Source organism: Meleagris gallopavo, chromosome Z (assembly GCF_905368555.1).
Source record: "Meleagris gallopavo chromosome Z, MGAL_WU_HG_1.1, whole genome shotgun sequence".
NCBI lineage: Eukaryota > Metazoa > Chordata > Aves > Galliformes > Phasianidae > Meleagris > Meleagris gallopavo.
Genome location: NC_139435.1, coordinates 19,282,238 through 19,307,597, shown reverse-complemented (window position 1 = coordinate 19,307,597; position 25,360 = coordinate 19,282,238). Strand labels below are relative to the sequence as shown.

The window sequence follows — 25,360 nt, the reverse complement described above, 5'->3', positions numbered from 1 at the left end:
GAAGGCCAGTTGAGCCAGGGGTTTTCAAAATATGGTTTGCTAGAAAACACAGCATTTTACTTTAGGGAAGGATAAGATTCCACATTCTTTGAGCCTCATGACAATGATCATCTCTGAAACATGGTTGTGTTGGACACCTAAACAACTTTATTATGGCATGTCACAGGGATGCTCCAATGTTCCCATACTGTAGACTAACTATTCTTTTGACTTTTGAACCAGTCTTTTAAAATACTATAGATATTTTTTTTACACTATAGATATTTCTATTTCTCTGTCTCACAAAACTTTTCATGTGTGTTTGCTATCATTCAAGAATGCATTGTCATCTAATCACCATTATGTTTTCAGACCATATTTTTGGCCCGTGTAGACAATAGTTATGTCAGAAGGTCTTCTACCTCTCTAACTGGACCACTTTGTGCAAAAGAGCCTTAAAAACAATTCTCTCTCTCTCTCTCTCTCTCACACACACACACAAAAGGAAAAAAAAAAAGAATATGAGTTATTCTTTCTGTACACTCATTCTTCTTTTTCTCTCTCAGATTCACTCTTGCCAGTGCAAAAGCCCAACAGAATTGCCCCAGATGATCTCTCAACACGTCTATTGGTACAGATTTATCAAGGGAATAAAACCATGTCTGCAGATAATTCCCATGGTCTTATCATTATGGCAAAGTTAGTGCTGCCATTGCCTTCTTCATTTTCAGAAAAAAATGTGTTTTGCTGGATCTCAGTAGAACTGAAAATGCTGGCTGGAATTTTTGCTCTGTTAATATGTTATTATCTGGGGATTTGGAGGGGAAATGAAAAAGTGCAGAAGGATTTATCAAGGAAGGTAACAATGAATTAACTCCTTAATTTAGTTCCTTTGTGGAAAAAAGCCTCATGTAGTTCTTGGCTACAGAGAAAATCTCCATGAAGTACAATAGCAATACTAGTTCTGCGTTTAGCACTGAAATAATTGTTGTTCAAGTTTGCTTTGTCCAGTTCAGGAATCAAGAAGACTGGTGGTAGACAGAAAATGTTGAGAAAAGAACCAGAAAAATCATTCATTCATAAGGCATAGGATGAGTGATGCAAGGAGGTGTTTCTGTTTGGTTTGTCAAACAGAAAATTGTGTTGAATGAACTCCAAGCATGTTTGCAGTGAAATAGGAACTTAATACCTGTCTTTTGAGACTAGTAGACAAAGATGACATGATCCAGTTGTTGGTGTTGAGACTGAACAAAGTCAGAATAGAACTGAGTGGTACAATATTCCATAAATAATGGGTAGATAACTTCTGGGACAGTTTGATGGGAATTATAATGGGTTTTCCATCTCTACTTAGATTAAGCTTCAAGAGATGTTTTTCTTAAGAGACATGCTCTAACTGAGCTGAAAACTAGTTCAGGGAATTTCAGGGACCTCTATGACTAAACAGATCAGCCTCAGGTTTTAGCCTTACCTCTGGTGGGGACCAAGGTGGTTTTGGTTCTTCCTTCCACTCTACTGTGGGCTTATCTCATGCTTCCATTTTTTGCGTATTAATACTAACAGTTGTATTGTAGCATCAATGCACTGCAGCAGTTTTAAGTAAAAGTGTAATTGTCTAAATGATATAGCCTGGCAAGGAATGCAATCTGCTGAAAACCTGTTCTAAACAGAACAACCAGCCACACATGGAATTTTAATACTCCCTTTTCTTGCTTACTCCCATTTCTGAGCAAAAATCTTGTGAACTAACAGTTCATGTATGTTACTGTATAAGCTTGCAGCCATATACAGAAGCTGTAATGCTGTTTTGGATGAACAGCCCTAGTATCAACTGTTGTATTCCTGCATGATTGTGAATGCACCAAGGATATGTTCATAAGGACTCTAGAACTCGCAGCTTATGTTTGGGCTCACGTAAAGTGATATACAGTCCTAAAGAAAAATAAAGAAAAGTAATCAGCAACATTAGTCTATCAGTATTTATAGCAAACCAATTCCCTCTTTGCACAGAGAAAACTTAAACTATGTCTTTGCCTGGCTGAAAACTTCCTTTCTGCAAGTAGCAAAAAAAAACAAAAAAAATCAAAGATCCCTGACAATAGTTATTTCAGATTTCTTGCAGCTTCAGGCAAAACCACATTGGCAGAAAGACAATGTCCTATGTCTGATGGCTGTGAAGCCTCTCTGAACTTGACCTGAATATGATCTTACACAAAAGGGACCTCTGTGCGGTGACAAGAACTTGAAAACAAAAAATAATTATGTAAGAAATTTAAAATAAGTTGGGGAGCATGTTTGAATGAGATCATCATTCAGAGTCATTCCTTAACAATATCTGGACGCTTGTATCCCCTGCTGCCATGTTTTTTCCTTTACATTGATCTGAATTTTTTATTGAGCTTCCTTCAAGATGAAACCTGGCAGCAATCATTACCAGCCTTTTTGTGTAAAGTTGGCCTTGGTATCTGTGCAAGTCTCCCAAACTCTTGAAATACTTTGATACTGATGAGAAAGGGGTGTGTTTAAAAATAACAATAATAATTAAAAAATAAAAAAAAAATCACAGAGAAGTCCCTGTGTTTTTCTATGCCGTGTTGCAGAAATTAATAAGCTAAATTATTTTGAAAGTCAGTGGAAAGAAATATATCCTTACTGTCATGAAGAGAGTAGCTCACGCTGGTTGCCTCATCACTGCAGCGCTGACCATCAGGCGGCTGCACTAATTGCTGACTTGGCTATCTGTAGCTCCAGGACTTAGCCTCTGTTCAGGTGAAATAAGAAGTCTTTAACTAATCTTCCAAATTGTTTTATTTTACTATTGAGGAGATTCTTAATATACTTTTTGGAGTAGTTTTTCACATTTACATTCTCTTCAGACTGGAAGTTACATCTCCAACGATAGTCTAGATTCTCATCTGGTCTAAATTATCATAGTTCTCATCAACTTCAATGGACTTGATAATATATAACATCTGAGGTTCTGCATCTGAAAACCCTATAAATGAAAAGCAGATGCTATTTTAACTGTTCTGAAAAACGATAAGTGCCCAGTTTGTGTCTGAGTCTATTTATCTTAATACCTATTACTCAGTGCCAGCAGTGCACTGCAAACTGGAGAATTAAAATCCTGCGTCCTGTGTCTGAGTAACTGGGATTGTGTCTTGTGCTTTCTCAAGCATGGAAGTTCAACAGAGACCATTAAAGTCCTTGACAGCAACTTTGCTTGGAGACCTGATAGCCAACATTACCTTTTTGAATTTGTTTTTGCTAGAAGCTAGTCAATATTTTTATACAGACCATGAATATGGGTCTGTATAAATATAATACATATAATTATATATTAAATTTTAAATAATCTGTCTATCTTTTTCACTTTAAAGTGTTTTTGTTCTTATTTCTGTCTTCATTTTCAAGCCACATAAACATTAGTTGATGTTTACTATCTATTTGAACTTGTATAAGTAATTTGAGATTGCATAAACATCGACTCTCTGTGTCAAGAATATGATAAGAATTTGTAAAATGTTTCATAGAAAGCATGGACTCTGACCAGACTGTGATATTGTAATGTGCCTATCACTGCATGTCTGAAGAAAGTGTTTATTCTTTATTTACATATTTATATTTCTAGAGTATGTTAGGCAGTTTTGTTTATAAGAGCTACATGAAACTTTTTCATTACATTAAAATTTGCATACAATTTCACTTTTTCTATTAATAACATGAGGATATAGATATAAACAACACATTTTTATAAATTGCATTCAGGCCTGGTTCAAGTGTATTTCATGACTGCTACCCACTGGGGACCACTTTATTGGAAGATAGAAGTTTTTGACCATTCTCAATAGAGCAGTGAACAAAAGAATAAAATTTCTTTCCAGCTTGTTTCTCAGAAGCCACTGGTCTTACTGTCTTTACATCTTACAAAGTCTTACCAAGTCTTTACGTCCACGTAGATCTAAAAATAAATTTCTTCTGATATTCTTGAGTATGATAAAAATTGAAGAATTGACAGAATACTGGATTTTAGAAGATCGTAATATCTATTCTTTTTGTGCTAGAGAAAGTTATCCTCTGCATTTGTGGGGCTGGATGTTTTATGTTTCCACTGGGCTCGTCTTTATGTTGGTAGCAACGTTCCCCAGACTTCTCTTGTGCTTCCTCTTCTTGGCCTTCCTTCCTTTTTTTTCCCCTCTCTGCTGTTTGACTGCTGTCTTCATTTGGGTGAGTCCATCTTGCTACAGAGGGTCAGTGTCTCTCTGCCCATCTCAAACTATGGCTGATTTCTGGCTCTTAGTTGTCTTTCTTGTCTTCTATATACACAAAGAAAATTGCACATATATAGGTATCCACCTAGAATATGTATATATATACATATGTAACTATTGATACTTAAATGAAATAATCAGAAGTACAGTAATTTTTAACTCTAGGGTATAAAGATAATTTGTGAGTATAATATTTTGCTTACACAGCCTATATGTTTGAGTTTAGCTTTACTCAATTCTGAGAAATGACTATTTCTTCTGCATCTGCTTCAAAATACACTGCTTACAATGCTATTGTGGATAGGTAATGTATTATTTGTTGGAAATATGGAAACACTTACAGTTATTTGGCATGCTGACAAATTTATTTGAATTTGTTTGTGCCTAATCAAGGTGCTACTTGTAAAAGCTTAATTATAGCTGTTTGATTTTGAATTTGCTAAAACAAATAGACAGCATCTTACATAAGAAAGGAGTTTGGATAATAAAATCTAAGATGCAGTATGTGCAACTTCTACTTCGTCTAGCCAAATATTACCCCAGCCCTGAGTTATGAGTTGGTTTCAGAGCCCTTACAGTAAGGGTAAAAAAGAGATCAAGAAGGATAAACAAGGAAGTGAATACATTAGTACATTTATTGAATATTTCTCCATGTAATCATCAGGAAGCTTGAAACGACCCTTGAGTCCAGCTGTGCATGCAAAAATTAATACAATGCCATTCTAAATTTTGTGCGTAGCAAGCATATCAGAAACAAGAGTACTGACAATTAATTAATATATCCAACTCTACAGTCACACTATATATCATTCTACAGTGAATTAACATATGTTACGAGCACCAGTATTTATTCCCTTCCTGTTCAAATCATGTCAGCAGGGGATATTCATAGTCCTGAAAAAACATGGGCACAGTTTCCTCTGAGTGGTAGCTCAACAAAAAGGAATCATGATGCAGATCTCACCTTGGCAGTTGGGGAGGAAAGTGCTTTTGTTCCATGAGATGTCCAGAGGCAGAGAAAGTGGACAGTGTGAGCTCCTCCCATAAAGCTGATTTTGCAACTTCTCCCTTCTTTTTTTTACAATGTATAAACTGGGATGTAATCAACTGTTTCTTGTTCAGCTATTTCCATCAACGGCCTTTTGAAAACTTCACCCAAAACATTTTAATAAGCTGAGCTAGTAGCATTTCCCCTTCAGCAGTGAGAAATTTTATTCTCTTCATATCGGTAGTGAAAATACAAAAAAAAAGTTTGAAGCGGATCTCAAGACAAGGGTAACAAGATCACAAGACCAGTGACTGCCTTTGGTTAATTACAAGCCAGAGGGAGAAAACAGACCCATGACCCATCTTTCTGTCTTCCTTCCCACTCTAAGAGCTTTTTCATGTAATCTGATTAACTAGATTCTGGTATTCCTACTTGCCACGCATCCTGATTTGCCTACTCTCCCTTCTGAAACTCCAGAGCTTTATTCCTATCCTCTTCCACTCTTTTCCAATTTTATGTCAGTGGTGGTTTATGCTGCATTAAAAACAAACAGAGCCAACAGAAGAAAAGAAACAGAGGAATAATCAAAACCACAGCCTTTGCTGTCTTTGTGATCCTCTTTTTTCCTGCTCTAGCATAGTCCATTTAATCTTGAGGTTTCCTACAGTGCTTATTTGTCCAATGTCAGGCACATCCACCACTGCCTTTGGAGCAGCTGTATCTAGGACCAGAATAACACCAACTGGCTCGGTGACATCAGCTGCGTGAAGAAGGGGACAGAACTGCATGCAGATTATTGTCTCTCCTAATCTAATATCAAATTTAGATGTACCTAGTGTTTTTCTTTAAGATTTCAGACCCAGCAGGTCTGAAAAATCTGTGTACATCCTGCCAGCCTCAACAACATGTGGGCACCAGGCATCAAGACTGCATCCTGATAACTGAAGAGGAAGAAAAATAAACCCACTTTCACAAGGCCGTAGCAGCTGTAGTATTTCTGTCAAGCCTATTGCTGTATTACCAAGCAAAGCAGGCAGTTAAATGCCTTTTTCATCCTCAAGACCTACTTCCATCAATAATGCATATCGTACAAATCAAAATGTTGTCACTACAATTAAAGACAAAGCATGAAATGGAAACTACCTTGTGATAAGAAGCAAAGGTTGACCAAGAATTTGATGTTATAGGAAAATAGTTTTCCAAGTAAAAAATGTTGCTTATAGAAGGTATTTGCATTTATTTAGCAATGTACAGGACTATAGGTGCATAGTATATATACCTATCCAGAACCAGACACAGCACAGGAGAATGCAAACAACCTCCTGATATGGAAAACACATCCATTGGAGTGTGACAGGTTTACTACAGCAGCATGGGCCTTCATACACAATGAGAATATTCACAGCTTCCTTTTACATGGGAGTGAATGCGTTCATCTCTCATAAAGGTTCAAACCTTGTGGAAATCCTATTTAAGCAAAAGTAGGAGAGAACCTTGTGTGAATTAACAACTGCTAAAATCTTTCTTTTCTATGGAAAACATTTCCCTTGAGAAATTTTCTATTTGTTATCCTTTTGGCTTCACCAAGTGTTTTATTCTTCTTGGATTACAAAATAGTAAACAGAAGTTGTTCATCTCTTCCCCTTTTTGTATGCTTTATGCTGTATTCAAATTTCTGTTGTATCTCGGATCCATCTTCCTCTAAATAATCAAGTTTTCTGACTCCTGTGCAAGCAGCAGACGCTAATAACATTCATAAAGTCTGTACTTCTATTCGTCTTTCTTCATCTTGGTAGGTACTGTTTTCACTTTTTTTTTTTTATCTCCTGTTTTAAGGCAGGATATTCAGAAAAAAAAGTAATGAAAACCTTCCTCTCAGTATCTGATCCATATCTGCAGCTAGCTCTTATCTAGATAGATGGCACTTTTCACTAAGCTCTATCTGACTTTAAGCAAGTGCAATTAAAGGCCATAAGCAGGAGAAATAAAGCTGAATTTATATCAGCTTTTTAAATTAATTTATTAATAAAATTTTAATTAATTTAGTAATTTAAAGTATGTTCACAATTATTGAAATAATCTGTGTGAAACTAACAGAGTATTTAAGTATATTAAGGATACTAATATTGCTTTAATTGTTAAATATTTTCTATTGAAAGTTTTTTGGTTAACACATTCTGTCATCTAAGAATATAAGGGCTGACTGATATTGACAACAGCTTTTTTTTCCTGGTACATGGATTTGTGTGCATGTATCAATTTGTGTACTTGTACTCCTTGCTAATATTTAGCAATGCATATATGTACATTTGAATCAGTATAATAACCAAATACATTTTGAAGAGGTAACAGTACTTAATTTGAATTTAAATGTCTTTTTTTGTATAAGCAGTTATGTTATGGAGCTGCATCAGTCAGCCTAACAACAAAGGCCAGTATGCTGATAAATTATGGATGTTATCTGCATTTTTTGCCTGCTGGTAATTGACAGGTATCATGGCACCTTCTACAAACTTCCTGTAATTATATGCCATGAATCAAACACCGACTTATGTGCAACGGTCCCCCCCCCCACACACATGAACACAAGATGTTTTTATGTTTTATTTAAAGCTTACAGCATTCTAACATTTTCTACTTCTCTCGCTCAGGTTTCCAGGTTTCACTGCCACTCAGCACATTCAACAATCTTAAATTAACAACACTTCTTCAGTGTGCATTTGTCAGAGCCGCTCATTGAAGCTTCTGTTCCATCCTTGTTATTTGTTTAAAAAAATAGGAACCAGTCAATACCAAAGAAAATTTACCATATAATAATTCAAAAGAGATTATGAGCAGTTTGGATACTCGTAGTGAAACTGATGTCTTTATCTCCGATCCAAAGTTCCTGTCCTTAATGACAAATGTGTTCTAGATGGTATGTGCCATGTAGTAACAAGCTTTTAAAAAATGGTGTTTTAGCAGAACTGATGAAATAGCTGCTTCCTTCTTGGAGCATTTAATTCAGACTCCACCATTACAAGAATACATTAATTGTGTAGCTGAGCAACTAGATTCATTAGATGCAATGCTTACTGATTAAATTTAACCATTATGGGGTATCCTAGTACATGATTCAGAACTACTTTTCTTTTAATTTGGTGTTCTGTTCCTTGGAAGGAAAAATTAATTTTGCTTAAGATTACTTTAATAAACCTCTGATATTAAAGCTACAATTAAAGAAGAATCTTTTAGTTACCTGTAGGAGCTTTTTACTTGTATTTTTACTTGTAAAATTACATATTACTTAAATATGTATTTTAATGTAAAATCCTACATTTTGTAAAGGATATGCCTGGTGTTTGTAAAGCAGCACCACTAGTGTATACTGCAGAAGTGTTCCTCACTCTCCTTGCATCCATGACAATATTTGCTACGAGAGAAAGTGCATGGAACAAAACATTTTCAGAAAGCAATTATGGATAAAGAAAATTAGGTAAATATCTCTTTTGTCCCCATTAATTTAGACTTCATGTATCAACTTCTTTAGAAAGCAAAGCTTATATTCTTATCCTTGATTAAGTCAGTTTTGAGGTTCTTAGTGAAGCAACAAACTGTTTTTCACTGACTTAAAGTTTATGATTAAACATACTTGCAAAGTGACCTTCATTAAAAAGCAAATAAACAAAAGACCAAAACTCCTAAACTTTCAGAATGCAATACATTAGAATGGTGGCAGAAGTGCGTGTAAGCAGTCAGGGATGGCAAAGGAAATGTATGAGAGCTGGTCTAAAGGTAATGTCTCCTATTTTATTATTTTGGCCCACAGCATCGGAGGATGGTGTTGGTGGTATGGCAGTAGAGGGCAAACCTTCCTGCCAATATTCCATTATATTTTGGCACGGAGGGGCAATCAGTCAGAATGGCATCTGACACTGGAGTGCGTATGAAGCAAGGGTGTGTCACTGAATTCCTCCATGCAGAAAAAATGGCACCAACTGATATACACTGATTCTTGCTGAACACTAATGGAGACCAAACAGTGGATGTGAGCACGGTGAGACAGTGGGTGATGAATTTTAGCAGCGGCAACCGTGATAGTGGGTATCCTTCTCTGGTGCAGATTTTGACAAATGCAGATGCAGGCTCTTGTTCATTACTGGAGAAAATGAGCAATTAATGGTGGTGGTTGTATTAATTATGAGTGTTTTGTAGCTAAGAATCTAACCAAAAGCATTATTGTGTTCTTCATATTTGTTGTAGTTTCCATTTCTTTTGGAATAATCCAAATCATGTATGGCCACCAATTTGTAACAGCCCTGCTTCCTACTGAATTCAAAATCAAAATTTCTGAAAGGGGAAAAATAACAGCTTTTCAGTAAAGCTTGATTTTGGTAAAGATATCTGGATGCAGGACTTGGTTGGCTTGAGAGTTCTAGCATGCTGAACACAAATAAATAAGACAAAAAATAAAAAATAAAAACCCACTACCAAAAAAAAAGCCATATTGCAGTTGTTGTCAAATGCGTATATGAACTATTATCCGTGACCATATGCAAATTCAATTTTCGAAGACTTTGCATCTAGTTAAAGTAAACCCAAAATTCCTAAGAAAACATGGAGACATTCTCCTTTCAGGCTGTTTGCAGGCTTCTTTATTTCTACCCCAGTTTTTAGGTCCTACTGCTGATTCTGCAGGAAAAAAAACATTGCCTGAATGTTTTTTAGAGGTATCTTAGAGTAGGTAGTTACAGATCTGCATACATTATATAAACAGAAACAATCTTGTTCCCCCTCTGAATTTTATTTTCCACTGCCAACAATGCACCTGACACTTCTGAAGCCGGCTTTGTTTTCTGGCTGCTGCTTATCCAGCAGTCTGAAGTAGCAGTAATGTCTCCCAAAAGGCTATTGGTTTCTGTGGGAGAAGCTCCCATGTTTGCTTCCAATTATCTGAGCCACGAGAAGATCTCAGAAAAGTGAACAGGCCAAAGTGCGTTGGGGACATAAAACTTGCAGATGCAGTGTTCTGAGGATATACAGGAACATCTTTTAGAGAGGAATGGCAAGTCATTGGCATATCCATAGGCTGGCTTGCTTAGCCAACTAAAATGAAGGTTAGGCAAAGGTCGGATTGCTTTGCATAAAAACAAAACAGGCATGCCCTCCACTGTATGCCCTTCTAAAGAATAATCAAACAAACATTCAAAACAAAATGGATTCTGTGATTCTGTTTCATCTTTTAATGGTCTTTTCACCATCAATCTGCTTAGGATTGTTTAATTTGTTTAGGGCTAAATAATACAGCATTTTCCTCACAGGAGTGGTATGTATTTAGGCAAGTACTCTTATGAAATTAACAGGACTATTCATTTAATTAAGGAGTTCAGGATGAAACTATGGCAAAAATCTTCTCTTCTTAGTGAACATTCACATTAAACATGCTTATCTAACAGCTTATTATTATGTTAAAGTGATATTATCTTATTTTTCTTGTGAGGATGGGCCTTGTTGCCTCCTACGGGGACCTCATGGGCTCTAGCTCCCTGTCTTTCCATTAGAATGCAGTTAGAAGAGAATCTATTACATACTCAGGCATGTCACATCATGGGCGTGAATTAGTGCTCTTCCAAGCATGTAGTAGAGGAAGATAAGCAAAGTTCTTAAGAAAGTGGGCAACAATTTGCCAGCACTGCCCCTTGGCTCCAAGTAGCCCTTGGAAAGGGAGCAGCATGGAGCAGAGATGAGTCTTTAGTCTTCTGGTGGTCTCAGCAGGACCTGGCATCTATGTGGGCATCCCTTCTCTAGCCATATTTCACTTTTGCTCGTCCGCTATGGAACACATGCAGATTCAGGCTTGTAGGTCACTCACTGAAAAGCGACCATAATGCTGGACTGCAAACACTGCCTCTAAATTGAGCTTTCTCATGCAGTCAGCTGCAGCTGGATAGAGTGCCTATCTGCTCTACAGGCTTATGCAGCAGAGCACTCCCACTGCTGCCCTCTCAGCTGCAAGCAGCTTCTGGCAGGACCTACACCTATATCATTCTGTGGGTAGGCCTTCAAAGGGGGAATTGAAAACACACTGGCCTATACTTGCCCCTAGAGAGTAAGCACATCATTTCTGCTTGTTTTGGCACTTGAGACTACCAACAAAGAAGTCTCTCTGTGGCAAAACACGCTGTCATTCTGATAGCAGCCTGACTTGATTAATATAGTTGCAAAGCTTGTTTTGCAATTCAAACCTTGTCAAACCAAATCCAAAATGATTTTCCTGGATAAATCCAATTACAATGTAAATACTGAATCAGAAGGCATTTTCAAAAATTATCAAGCAATTCTGTTATAAAAAGTCTTAAAATCAGCTATGTTGTCTATCTCACCCTGCCAGCCCTTTGTGCCCCTGCTATGGCACTGTCTGGAGCACAGCTGCACTCAGCAGAGGAGGCTGGGGTCAGCCTGCATCTAAAAGTGCCCAACTGTGGGCTGCCCTGCTCAGCCCCATATCTGCTCCAGAGGGAGGAGCAGTGTGTGATGGAAATGAGTGTGTCATATAATCTGCTTATCATTTTGAGACCTCTTTATTGGCTATGCCTCTGTCAGATCAGTCTGGACATCAGCAGGCTCTGCTCCTCACTGCTATGATTTTAGATTGTGCTAGACATTCGTTTGTTGTATGCTTGTATTTCATTTGAAAGCAAACAAAAGAGATACTTTCTATCTTTGAAAAATATCCATAGGCAGGTGGTGGAAGTTTTCTCTGCATGTAAAACTGACAGACATACCATTGGCATTACTAATGCTGAGTTCTAAGACAAAAAAAAACAAATTTTTGGTAACAGCAAATAGTCTAATCAAACAAGCTAGTCAGCTGGCAATGTTGATATTTATGGTAGTTTTGGGCTTGCAGAGTCTGATTTTCAAAAGAGTGGCATTCCCAGCTTGTGTTATTTTTTTCCCCAGTCAAAATGACTGGGGGTCAGGATGGAGGCAGGGTCTCACCACAGACGACTGCTGCAGAAGTCCCAACAGAAAGGAGTGAGCTGGTGTTCCACATAGCAGGTAGAAATAATTTTCAAGAATTTTTTTTTCTTCTAAAAATACCAGTTATTTGATCCTGAATATTTCACAGGAATGAAACAGTATTGACAACAGAAGCAACACAAAAATGCGAAAGGCTTCTCCACACTAGGCAGGCTTTGTGCTTCTGGTCATTGTAGGATCATTTCTCTTCTCTCAGTAACAGAAAGTGCAATTTTACACGTTCTTTTTAAAACTGTTAGATGTTCCTCAGCTTACCAAAAGGAGTGATCTGGTGCCAATACGGAAATAAAAGATGTTTTGAAAGTTGTTTTTCAGCCAGGCTATTGACAAGGCTAGGGACCTTCTGGCCTCCTCCAGTGCACATGCCGTTTCTCCATCACATCTGCCATGTGTATTTCATTTTAACAAAACAAAGAGAAAAAGAAACAGGATCTCTATCCCCAGAATATTTCTGCCCACACTGATAGTCCTGGTGCTGATGATGCTTAGGCTAAGAATTTATGTATCATTATATTTCAAGGATGCATTTGAAGACTTTACATGTTACAGCTTCCTGAGTAATACAGACTGTACTTGTCCAGAGCTGTTTCTGCAGTACGTATTTTCAACACCCAATTACTACATACTTGCCTCAAGATAATTTGTGGAAATTTTCATGAGAACTTCATTAGCCCTGATTTCTACAAGATGTTATCAGGATCCAAACAAAAGTTCATTAGAAAAATATACAATATCTCTATGTCAGTATTGTATACCACTTCAAGTTCCCCACCAAGCACAAGTTCCACTGTTTTATTTCATCGGTATCTACTATTAATAGAATGTCTTAAGACCAAGTAAATATGAAGAATCATGTAAAATGATGGTAAAATATCTGTGACTTAGACATGAGAAAACTCAAAACTGGTTTCAATAAAGGAGTGGAGAAAAGCATCTAATAAAGAACAGAAGATTACTGAAAGCATCGAATCAATTACTGCATTTCCTAACTTTGGTATCCGTGGATTAGTGTTGCACTTCTCTGAAGAGACAACATAGGATCACTCTGTGCTTCATTGAAACATGTCAGGTTTATTGTTATTCATAACATTAGAAAGCGTGGAAGAGGGAAGGTGATAATCTAAGAATTGAAATGACTAAAAAAATGCTGTTGTGGAAAAGGAGAACAATGAGTGAGAACCTGCAAGTGAAACTGGTCTGCTTTCACTATTCAAGCCAGGCAGAGGTGGGACACAGTAATACATTCAGAAGAAGGAGCAAAGCAAGTTGACATCATTTTAGCAACCTTTTTAAAATCAGGAAAACCCGAAGCACAGCAGCAGTGTTTAAGGAATCAGTTCAGTGTGGGCTGAAATAAGTGGAGCAAGCCCAAGTCAAGGGCTTTTCCCAGCAAGTATGAAAAGCTAAAGTTAGTGCAGAGGGAACAGTGCTAGCAGTTGTGTAGGTGACTGTTCCTGCAGCAGGGATGGCTTAGAAGAAGCCAGCATGCTGAGAAGAAAAAGTGAACAGAGATGCTCAGGATGGTGTGTGTTCCCAAGGCCACATAGCACTGCAGGATGCTGCAGCCTGCTCAGTGCAGCTGGCACTGATGCTGCTCCCTTCTGGTCATCTGGTTCATGAGTTCTGCAGCACCAGAGTTCATATAAAACAGTGTTTTATATTTATATATTCATAGAGAAAAATGCTTATTTAATTAAAAAAAAAAGTTATATCACACTAGAATTCATTTTTTTTCTTATTTCAGTACTTCCTACTTCATCTGCACTGCAGGTTCTGATGCTACAAAGCTGTGATGGCACTCTTTTAGGATCAGGTACTCTTTCAGGTATAATTGTCTTACATATAGTAAGCACTGTCTTCTACCAACACTGCAAATTGGTCAGAAAAGATAATATGCTCAGTTTTAAGAGGAAGGAAAAAAAAAAAAAAAAAAAGGTTTGATTATCTTTTCATCAGTGAAATCTGAGTCCTAGCCTAAATACTTCTTTAATAAACACATTGTTTAAATGTAGGTGTTCCAGTCTGAATCATAATAGCAGTGGGTTACTTTAACAACATTTCAGTGGCAAGATCTGGTCTAAAACCTTTTTTCCCCTTTTTTCTAAAGAGGTTCTTGAGTTGACAATCCTGAGAGAAGATGCACAGAACAGTAGAAATCATGATCCTGCTAAGGCTTGGCTTTTAAATTTTTGTCTCCTGACAGGAGCAAAGGAGGGAGGCACAAATAATTACCTGCTTTTTCTTTACTTAGTGATAGATTTGTAAGTAACAAAATAAGCATTTTATAAATAAAATTAAATAAAAAGATGCGCAGCTGATTGTATACCAAGTGGTGTTGAACGGATGCACAAGCTGGTATCGGCATGCTTCCTATGGCCCACTGTCATTAAAGAGATTTCCTATTTAATAACTGGGTGGTTCTTGGTGTGTGCTAAATTCCAGACACATTTTGTCTTTCGATGTTGAAACAACATGGATATCAAGCCACACAGGATTCTCCATACCTTACACTGACAAAGTGTACCAGTGCCTTTTGTCTCACTCACATACAAACATATACAAGACACTCCTTTCCTCAGATCTGAATACCACCAATATCCCCCCTGCTGTGTAATTACAGTCTTAAATTAACAACTGAAACTGATCTATTTGGTGTATATGAGAAAAAAATAAGCCCCAAACAGAAATATTTTAACACTGTATTTCTCACTCCTGATGTCATGCTTTGGGAGTTCTGCACGGCGGATGCAGAGCAGGAAGTCCAGGAGTGATTGATATCTCGTAAGGACCAAGCACAGGAGTAGCTCAATCCTGCACATGGAAACACCCATCTCTCCTCCAGCAGTACAACGAGCTTCTGGGCTCTTCCCTCTGCAGAGCTGTCAGGATCAGCAGCTGCATTCTCCCACATGTTGCAGGTGTTCAGAGAAGAACAAGAAGGGCCTCCTTGTCCTGTCTCCTACAGAGAATTTTCGCGGCACTTTTCAGATCCTTGCAAGAAATGTAACGTGTTATTAGAATAAGCAGTTACATTATTTTCTTAATGTCATTTTTATTTTCATGAGAACAAAATCAGAGGCCATACTGGTTGTAGCACTGGTTTACATATGCATGGTTATCGCCTAAGCAAATTACAACACATGAGTAAGCAGAAGAGGAATAAACAGAGGACTCCTCATCCAGATTAAAGTTTTCTAAGGTCAGTGTGATGTATTCATCTGCCATCTTGCCTTAGAACAGATCTCGCTGACAAAACAACGAGATACTGAAATATTTGATATTATCAGTTCTCTGAGGTCCCCACATCACTGCCTGTGTCAGAGGACTTGAAGTCAAGTTGAAGCTGGCTGCATCTGTGACTGATACCAGCTCTCTCTGTCTACTGTTCCTTGTGCATTCATCTCTAAGTCCATGATGTTTGAATTCACAGCTTTCAGTTCCCGGTGCTTATTGCTATGAGAACAGAGGTAAGGAAATCTTTCAGACTACTGACTTCTTAAGCAGAGATGTGAAGATATCCTAATATAAGGTAACCCAGATGACCTATGATACTGGGCACGGAACAGAAGAGCTGAGAGGAGAGGTCTGGACAGGACAGGCTGGATCTATGCTGGAAGCTTCAGTTCTTCATGGCCACCTGGTCAAGGCTGACTGCTGTGGTGGTAATGTCAGGTCTGAGTACAGCTGGAAATAGTCACAGCTGGGAAACACTTCATAGAGTCATAGAATCATTAAGATCTGGAAAAGATCACTAAGATCATCTAGTCTAACCATCAGCTCATCATACCATGCCCACTAAACCATGTCCATAAAATGTCACATCTATACGTTTCTTGAAAATTTCCAGGGACAATGAGTCCACCACCAACCTGGGCAGCCTATTCCAGTGCCTGACCACTCTTTTTGAGAAGAAACACATTTAATATCCAATCCAAACCTGTTCTGGCACAGCTTGAGGCTATTCCTTCTCATTCTATCACTAATTATGAGTGAGAAGAGGCTGACCTCTTCTGCACCTCCCTTCAGGTAGTTGTTGAGGGAAATAAGGTCTCCCCTGAACCTCCCCTTCTCTAGACTAAATTACTCCAGCTGCCTCAGTCACTCCTCATAAAACTAGTGCTCCAGACCCTTCACAGTTTGATTGCCCTTCTCCAGTCATGCTCCAGGGCCTCCACGTCTTTCTTGTGAGGATGTCCAAAAAGGACCTCGAAAAGCACTTCCAGCTTATTTTAGTCCCCAGGTTTATGTCATTATAAATCACACTGGCCAGTACCAACTTAGTGTAATTGATGATGACAGCAATGCAAGTATAATAAAAAAGAGGCTTTGAATGAAAATTCAGTATTCCTTTTTACAATCTTTTCAGAATTATTCTCAGCAGCATTCTACCTGTTAGAGTGCACCATTTTACATCTCTCTAGAGCTGCATCAATAAAGACCTAATGCTCTGCCTCTCCAAACACCACTCAGATATTGAAAAAACCCATAATATACATCACAAATAGTGAACTTCTAATGTTCTCTCTTGTCACCAGTTCACTCACTCCATCCAGCATTAATCTCTCTCTTGACGCTGTTCTGTTACAAGGTTTAAAGTATGCCTGCTACTTCTCTGTGCAGGGATAGATTAAAAAAAAAAAAAAAAAGAAAAGAAAAGAAACAAAGGGGAGGAATAAAAGCTCTGTGGTGAAAATAAACACAGCCTGGGATGTAGGCAGAGTCAGGAACAGCAGATGCATGTGCTCCAGGTCACACCACAGAAGGCTACTTACACAACTCAGATCACACCAAGATGCTTTGCACAGTCACCACCAAAACTTTCACAGCTCTGCTCCAAATTTTGCATTTTATTCCATTTCTCAATTCACCCTTTTTATTGTTGTTGTTGGATTTGGCAGTAAAATTTGAAGGTGGGAAAGGGGGATCCCCAAGGAACTGTGAGGTTGTCACAGAGAGGGGACAAGCGGCTTGAGTGGATGTGTGGAGACTGAGGAGCTGTGGGAGCTGGGAAGGAGCAAGGAGAAAAACTGTGGCCAGGAAACCATAGCCAGGGGTTGGACAAGAAAAAAAAGAGAGGTAACACCAGCTGGCAGATCCACAAACTGTTTGGCCTCAGATGTGCCCTGACACCCTCACTAAAATAAACAGAATGGTTCAGATGGTTGATTGCACTTCAAGGAGTGCCCAAGGTGCCCTTAGCATATGGTGCATGCACTCCTAATGAAAGCCTAGGGCAGTTCGCTATCAGTTCACTCCTGTAAAACACATAGGATGTACCCTGACATATTAATATTGCATGCTGAAGTTGGAGAACTGTCTGACTTCCAGTGTTTGCTCTCTCGATCTTGACATTACTTTTACTTCATCAACATATACATTCAAATGCATCTGAGGAAAACTGAGGAAGACTACAACAAGGTACTGAAAAAATCATATTCTCAGGTTAGCAACTTGTGGTAGTCAGCACGCTCTGCTGTAATTTATTTCCCTTAGAGAGGGGGATCAGGGCCACTCCTGTCTAATGCAGTTACATTTTTACAAAAGCAGTTTGGAGATGCGAGGCTGTTTTCCCTCCTCTCATTCTCTTTCACTTTCGCTCTGCTTTTCCTACCCAATGTCCTCCAAATGGTTGGGCTGCTCTGCTCAGTGCACCACTGGACACCCAGGTTTCTCCATGAACAATAGGCAACAGAGTATACAGTGGACAGTTTGTAAAGTGACTCCTCTTCCTCTGTAACAGATTGCTCAGAGCCTGGTCCTCCCTGGCTCTTGACCGGGATCAGTTCATTCTCCCTTTCCTCCAGTAACTAGTTCCTGATAAAACTCTGCAAAAAACTGCATCTCCTCAAAATGTAAGCAATCTGTGAAGGTCATAAAGCGAAAAGGAAAACATGCCAAACCTTCTGCAGCTTGCCCTTGGGACCTCTATCATCCCCAGCCAAAGGTCCTCACCATCAGGAGTCCTTGTTAGAGACCTGTTTAAGTTCCCCAACATGACCAGCCATGGGACTGAGATATGGCAACCATTTGCTCGATCTTGTTTGTTTCAGCTCAGCTACAGTTGCACCCGTAAAGCCTCCACGTCTTCATGGACCTTTTTCAGCTGCAGGATTATGTTTGTGCACACTGTTGTTCCAGTTCTTGATTTAACTCTCTGGGGACTATGATAGGTAGAGCATTTGTAGCCCTCACAGACCAACATCTTGTAAGTGAAATGAGTGATTGCACCACTCACAGATTTAAAAAAAAAAAAAAAGTTGAGAACAGGGTGAGAAATAAAAAATGTGATTTTGGGGGCTTCTATTTGCTACAGCTCGTTCAGCTCTCACATACTTCTGCTGACTCTTCCAGACTGGCCATGGTGAATCATAGAATCACAGAATGTCCTGGGTTGAAAAGGACCACAAAGATTACCTAGTTTCAACCCCCCTGCTGTGTGCAAGGTCGCCAACCACCAGATCAGGCTGTCCAGAGCCACAGCCAACCTGGCCTTGAATGCCTCCAGGGATGGGGCATTCAAGGTAAGTAAGGGAGTGAAGATTCACTCTCTTTCACAAGTTGCTTTTCTCTGCCCTTTTAAAAACATGTTCATGAATAGTTATTAGCAGTGTGCAGCTGGTGCCTTCACTGTATGGGCAAGAATGCTCTGTTACTTATTACCTTTGCAACACTATTTCAGCTCCTCAGCCTCCCTTTCCTGACATAAATGGACAATTCAAGTAAAACTGAAAATGAGGGAGAGTTTATAGAATAGAATACAAGCATACTGCAGCCTTCTCTGACTGGCCACAGCCATGGCTCCCTTTGCAGCCTGTGTTAATGACGTGTGCTACCTCACCCAATATGCAGCAAAGAAAAAATGCTTAGAGAATAATTATGTAGAGGCAGTATTTTTCTACCATCTCTCAGGAACATGAAACTCTGCCCACATAGTTAAGAAAACCATGGCGCATTCATTTTTATTCTAGTTCTAATTCTCATGCTTGCCTATTTTATCTATAATTATGACTACACCTTCTGTACACCAACATATTTGTTTTATCAAACCTGTTTTTCTTGATCTATCAACTATTTAATACAATTAAGAAAAAAAAAAGTAACTCTGCAAGTAACACTGTGCCCACATTCCAAAGCTGCGATAATATCTCAAGTCATGAGAGCTTTGCCCTGTGAGAGAGAACAACTTTGTCAGAATGACTGGGTGTGGGTGCCTTTGGGTTAAAAACGAGTTTTGTGTTTTTGTAGGGTTTTTTGGACATGGTTCTCAATTCCCTTGCCTGTGCTTTTAGGATAGCAAGGAGGCTTCTGAGTGTCAAGTGCTGCATCTAAACATGTGACTAAATATACCAGAACCTAGCAGTGGTATGGCTGATAGGAAGGATGAGTGCTGAAAATGAACATTTCCAGGATCACCTCAGCGTCTGCATATTGACAGTGTGATGGTATTTAAGCTGCTTATTCTGAAACTTTCTTCTTGAAGTTCCCTTATTAGGCAACTTGAATTGACTGTGGCTCATGCCATTAAGTATCTCTTTTCTGCTTTCCAATACCATTTGGAATAAGGAATTCTAACATTCAAGGTGCAGCTTTCCTGACTTCCAGTACTCTTGGATTCCCAAAATAAAAGTACAACCCAAATAATTTTTAAGTCTCTTACATATCTGTTGTTGGATTAAAAATACATCTTAGTGGTTTTATCTCTGCTGAATGCATTCAAAACAGTAATTGTTTAATAATTTCACGATTTATCATTTCTGTTGTTTAAATTTATGAGGCCTTATTTAAGGTTGTGCTTTAAAAGTACAGAACGTTTTGGTGTTCTTGCCTCTTCGCCTTCCCAGCCTTTGCACACCAGGTATTTTTGTCTGCTTTTCCTGCTGACTACTGCATGCCAACTAACCTATTGCTGTGGCAGAGAATATGCCCCATCTGTCACAAGCATTTTTTAACAGAGCCTAGGATGAGTGTTGAGTAAAGCCTTGCCTTATGTAGAGAAGTATTAATTATTCTTCTGTCTTTGGAAGAAGGGAGTAGGTCTTGGGTGAGGAGGACGGAGTTGTCAGGAAGATAGCTGGAGGGAATCAGAATATATCATTACCTAAGGGAGTGGTATCCTCAGTCTTCATCTACTTCAATTCTCTCACCAGACACATCAAATGACAGTGCTGTAGGGCTTAAAAAAATTGGGGCAAAGCTGGGGCAGCGGGTGGCTGATAATGACAGTCTGTCTAAATGTCTGAGTGGTAGACAAGTGGAGGGAGAAGTTTGTGGTACAGGCTAGCTAAGGTGGAGTGATATTGTATGTGTTTTTTTATCTACTTTCTTTCCAGAGCACAGTTTGGAAAGCTGTTAAGCTGGCTACTTCTACATAAAATTCGTAATACTGTTTATTCATTTCTTTGCAAAGAAAATTCAAATTTTGGCAATCTCAGCTTGCCTACAACCGAGAGCTAGTGCATGGAGCACAAGGATGAATGACCTGAATGACTCTTGCACTATCAGTGGAAACAAGAAGCTGCTGCAGCCACATTTCAGTCCACATCTCCTACAGGGGACTCAAATTAGAATCTTCCACATATGGAACTACGTGGGGCAAAGAACAAGCCCTCCAGGAAGGGACAGAGCAACAGTTCTTTCTTTCCTACAAAAAAACAGAGCACTGCATCACTCTCACTGTCATACATGGAAGTTCCCTACTCCTTAGAAAGAGCTGCCAAGCATTCCTCTAGCTCACTGAGGTCTTCATGGCATGCGTGTGGTTGGCACTGTAGCCAGGAGCAGCCCACCAAACCCTCTGACCTCTATGAGACCAAGCTGCCATTCCCCCAGCCCTTCAGGACAGCAGGTTGTCTTCTGGGCCCAGACCTCTCACTGCAGGCAATCATGAGTGAGAGGCTGCAAAATGGCCCTGTCACTATCCTGGAAACAACTGACCCAGCAGTCACAAACATCCAGTTATAGACAATGAAGAGAAACACGTCCTTCCAGAGGTATACTGAAGCCGTCTGTGGCAGACTGAAGAGGGCACTCAGGGTAGATGCCTCATCCCACCTAGCTCACTCTCCAGACTCGAGAGGAAGACCAGTGACTGGATCTATAATCCTCAAGAGGCAAAAGTCAGGTGAGATGAGTTCCACACAGTACGTATAATAATAAATGTGGGGTATGACTTTCCTTCAGGTACCATCCCCTAGATATTTTTCCACAAAGTAAATGTTGCTGGATTTTTGGTTTTTGTGTTGTTGTTGTTTTTTTAATTGTTAGCATTTGTCTGAAGCCAAGTATTTATTTAGTAGCAAAACAGGTCAGACCAGCTATTATAGATCTGCCTGTTGATCAGCAGAAGTTTTGTTACACATAGGACTATTAGTGTATCATTTCCATCCAGTGCCATGGGAGTGTTTTAATCGAAGTCTATCGCAGATATCACAAAGCCCATCCCAGGGAAAGATTGTCAAAGGTTTTTCTCTCCCACTCCTTGTTGTTTAAGCAGCCAGCAAAAAATTGTTCATTTGTAAAGATGGCTGCCTTTATATATACACATGATGTATAGTATAGACTATCTGAATTCATTCTCTGCTTCACATTACCAAACGGTAGTTAGCAAGAAATTCCTTATCACCAAACTGTTAGCAAATGCTCACAGCCAGTAGTCCTAATTTCTGCTCTCTTGGTTTCAGGTCGCAAGGCATCTATCCCTGAACAGATGCAAGAATAAACATCAAGTAAGATGTGCATTTCTGTCCTAGTCTTGGACCACATTGAATTAATATTATGCAAAGTCTAAAAGCAAAACATACCATCTTCCCTATGTGAAATCTTACTTCCCTATATACGAACTTAATATAAAATAAAGAGACATTAATCAGACACAAAGGTGAGTATAAGAAAAATAGCAGTAATGAGCAGCTTGTCAGGTAGTACACAATGCATATCTGTAGCTTGACGTATTCAGGCTTCTGCTAACATTATGGAAGAAAAGAGTGGGATGGAGACAAGCTGGCATTCTGCAGAGGCTTCAAACTGGGGTCTCCAGTACCAGAGCAACATGGATTTTCTCAAAGCCATACACAAAGCTGTCCTTTAGGGAAAGAAGAAATTTCAGCAGAGCTATTCCAAAATGGCATCTTTTGTGTCCACAGCAGGACTTCCAGTTCTCACTAAAGGATAGAGTTTGACACATACTCTGGCAATGCTATGGCTCAGCTCTGCCACTCCCCACTCAGCTGCTTTCCACAGAGCTCCAAGGTGCCAAATGTCTAGCATACACATGGATCAGATTTAAATATTAAGAAATGTCACTGGGTGCCTACAGTTCAGGAACTATGACCTTCAGCATTATAATATCCAACTCTCTTTAGCTATAGTCCAAAGATGCTGAAGGGCCCTACAAAAAGACAAATGGAGAGGCTGTTCACAGACATTTCAGCCAACTATAGGACGGTTTCTTTCTAGGTATATATACAGACTGGAAGGAGCAATACTTGAGAGCACCCCTGCAGAGAAGAACCTGGAGGTCCTGTTGGATGAAAAACTTAACATGAGCCAGCAATGTGCTCTTGCAGCTTGGAAAGCAAATGGTATCCTGGGCTCCATCAGATGATGGGAGGCCAGCAGGGACAGGGAGGTGATTGTCCCTCTCTACTCTGCCCCTCAAGAGGTCCCATCTGGAGCACTGTGTCCAGGTCTGGGGCCCCACTACAAGAAAGATAGAAAGCTGTTGGAGAGGGTCCAGAGGAGAGCCACAAAGATGATCAGGGGGCTGGAGCACCTCCCCTACGAAGACAGGCTGAGGGAGCTGGGCTTGTTCAGCCTGAAAAAAAGAAGGCTGCGGGGTGACTTCACTGCAGCCTTTCAATACCTAAAGGGAGGCTATAAACAGGAGGGGAGTCAGCTCTTTGGGTAGATATCTACAGGACAAAGGGAAATGGTTTTAAGTTGAAGGAGAGAAGATTTAGGTTGGATGTCAGGGGGAAGTTCTTTATTGAAGAGTAGAAGATCACAGAAAAAAATGGTAAAAGATAGCTTACAGAAGCAAATGTGCAGAGGCTGCTAAAAGGATAAGGATTGCAGCAAGCTGAGATTAGAAGAACGTGGGGGTAGAGGACAAAGATAAAAGTTTTAAGAGCAGCTCGAGGACATTTGGTAAGTAAGTGATAAGATGTCCACAAGGCAAGTTAGAACTGGATTGGGGGCTACCTCTCCCGCAGGGTCAAGAGTTTACAGCAAGGAAGATATGAGCCTTCGTGAGGAAGATGATGAGCCTTCATCCTACGACCACCAGAAGGAGACCCCCACTGCTCACGGCGCACATGCAAAACGGAGGAACCATTTGCTGATGGGTTCTCAGAAATGTAACTAACATGTATGCGAATTCCTAGAAAATCATTGATTATGTATAAGTTTGGTCTGTATCTGTACCAAGCTTTTGTCTGACGGTGTGCAAGTTAGGAGGAGCTATCCCCCTTGTACCAGAGCATATGTGCATTGCTAATAAACATACCTGCTCCATAACCTTATTCAGGCTATAGGGTTTGATTTCCGCACGTCACTATGAGAGTGGTGAGGTGCTGGAACAGGCTGCCCAGAGAAGCTGTGGATGCCCCGTCCCTAGGGGTGTTCAAGGCCAGGTTGGACGGGGCTCTGGGCAGCCTGGTCTAGTATTAAATGGGGAGGTTGGTGGCCCTGTCTGTGGTGGAGGGTTTGAAACTCATGATCCTTGAGGTCTCGTTCAGCTTGGGCCATTCTGTGATTCTATGATAGCCTGCCTCAGACTGCACTCTGCCAGTTTCCGCTCTGAAGCACACTGGAAACTACATTCACCCATTTCTAAGGAAGAGCAAAAAGAATCCAGTTTTACTACAAGATCCATAGGGCAGGGGCTACAACTAAGAGCAAGGGCCAAATATCTACAGAATTCAAGCACACTACACTTCTGAGTTCAGTGGACTCTGACCTCACAGGAGACCACCACTGAAACAGTGCAGCTGAGGTTTAGAAAGGAAAAGCTTTAGTAGTAGTCTGACTGCCTTCAATGAGCCTATTCTAGTAGCATGATGGGGAGAGCTGCAGCTCTTCCCCCCTACCTCACTATCCCAACCTGCTCACCTCAGCTCCATGGCCTGCTGGTGCTGGTAGCTCTAAGTGGAGGAGTGGCAGTAATAAGCTAGCGGCTCACAAAGGGCTCATGTGCTTTCTACAGACTTGGTGCAGGTGTTCATTTGCTTCAGGTGTAGCTTAACATCCAATCGTAGCAGTAATAAGCATGAAAATAACTGTTAGCAAACAAAAAGTCTGCAAACATCCCTTTCACAGTTAAACAAACATTTGTACATTTCCCTGCTCCCTTTGCCATGTCCTTAGGGGTGCACTGCAATAGCATCTAGATACTATTATTTGCTTATTTATTTACACATTTACATTTCTGTCTCACAGGGGTCCATACTGCCCCACTCTAGTCAAAAGCCAGGAAAACATGAGGTTGTGCTAAAAATATAACTAGCATGTCACACACAGAGCAGAAGGAGTCTGATGTAAAGTAATTCTGTTCTGTCCTTTATTACCAAATAGAGAGCTGCTTTTAAATCAAGCAAACCCATTATACATCCACAGTAGCTGGAGGCAAACTATATTATAAGCTTCTAAAACAGGAAAATATGTTTTCAAGAGCAATATGCTGTTGTACATCCCATGCATTAGTGCAAGTTCTGGATAACCTTGATTTTGAGGACTCTGAGGATTCTGGAGACATATTAGTGGCTGCTGGCTCTGCCTTGTTGTAATGGGAGTGATATCCTCTGCTTCAGCCTAGCATATGGTAAAGGAGGTCCTTGATCAGCCTCTACTCCTGTGGGCTGCTGCTTGAGGGCAGAACATAATGCACTTTTTCCTGGACTCATTCTCTATGTGGGACTTCCAAATTGCTAGTTCCTTCTGCCTTTTGTCTTTGCAGCTAAAGGAAACACTTATTCCAGCAATTAATGAAATACGTTCTTAGAGCATTCCTATCTGCCTCTGTCGTTACACTTTTCACTGCCAAAATGCGCAGAGCCAATCCTATCAGTTAGGAGGGGAGTGTTAAAGACTTCATAAAAATGTA

The 25,360-nt window shown here is 39.7% G+C and overlaps 1 long non-coding RNA gene across 1 annotated transcript; it reads left to right on the top strand.

Annotated features, from left to right (window-relative positions):
• Positions 1-17,491: 17,491 nt before the first annotated feature.
• LOC146542149 (uncharacterized) lies at positions 17,492-23,780 on the top strand. Its single transcript, XR_014880566.1, has 3 exons — positions 17,492-17,679; positions 20,592-21,382; positions 21,942-23,780. It is a non-coding gene; the product is annotated as an uncharacterized LOC146542149 (long non-coding RNA).
• The last annotated feature ends 1,580 nt before the right edge of the window (positions 23,781-25,360 follow it).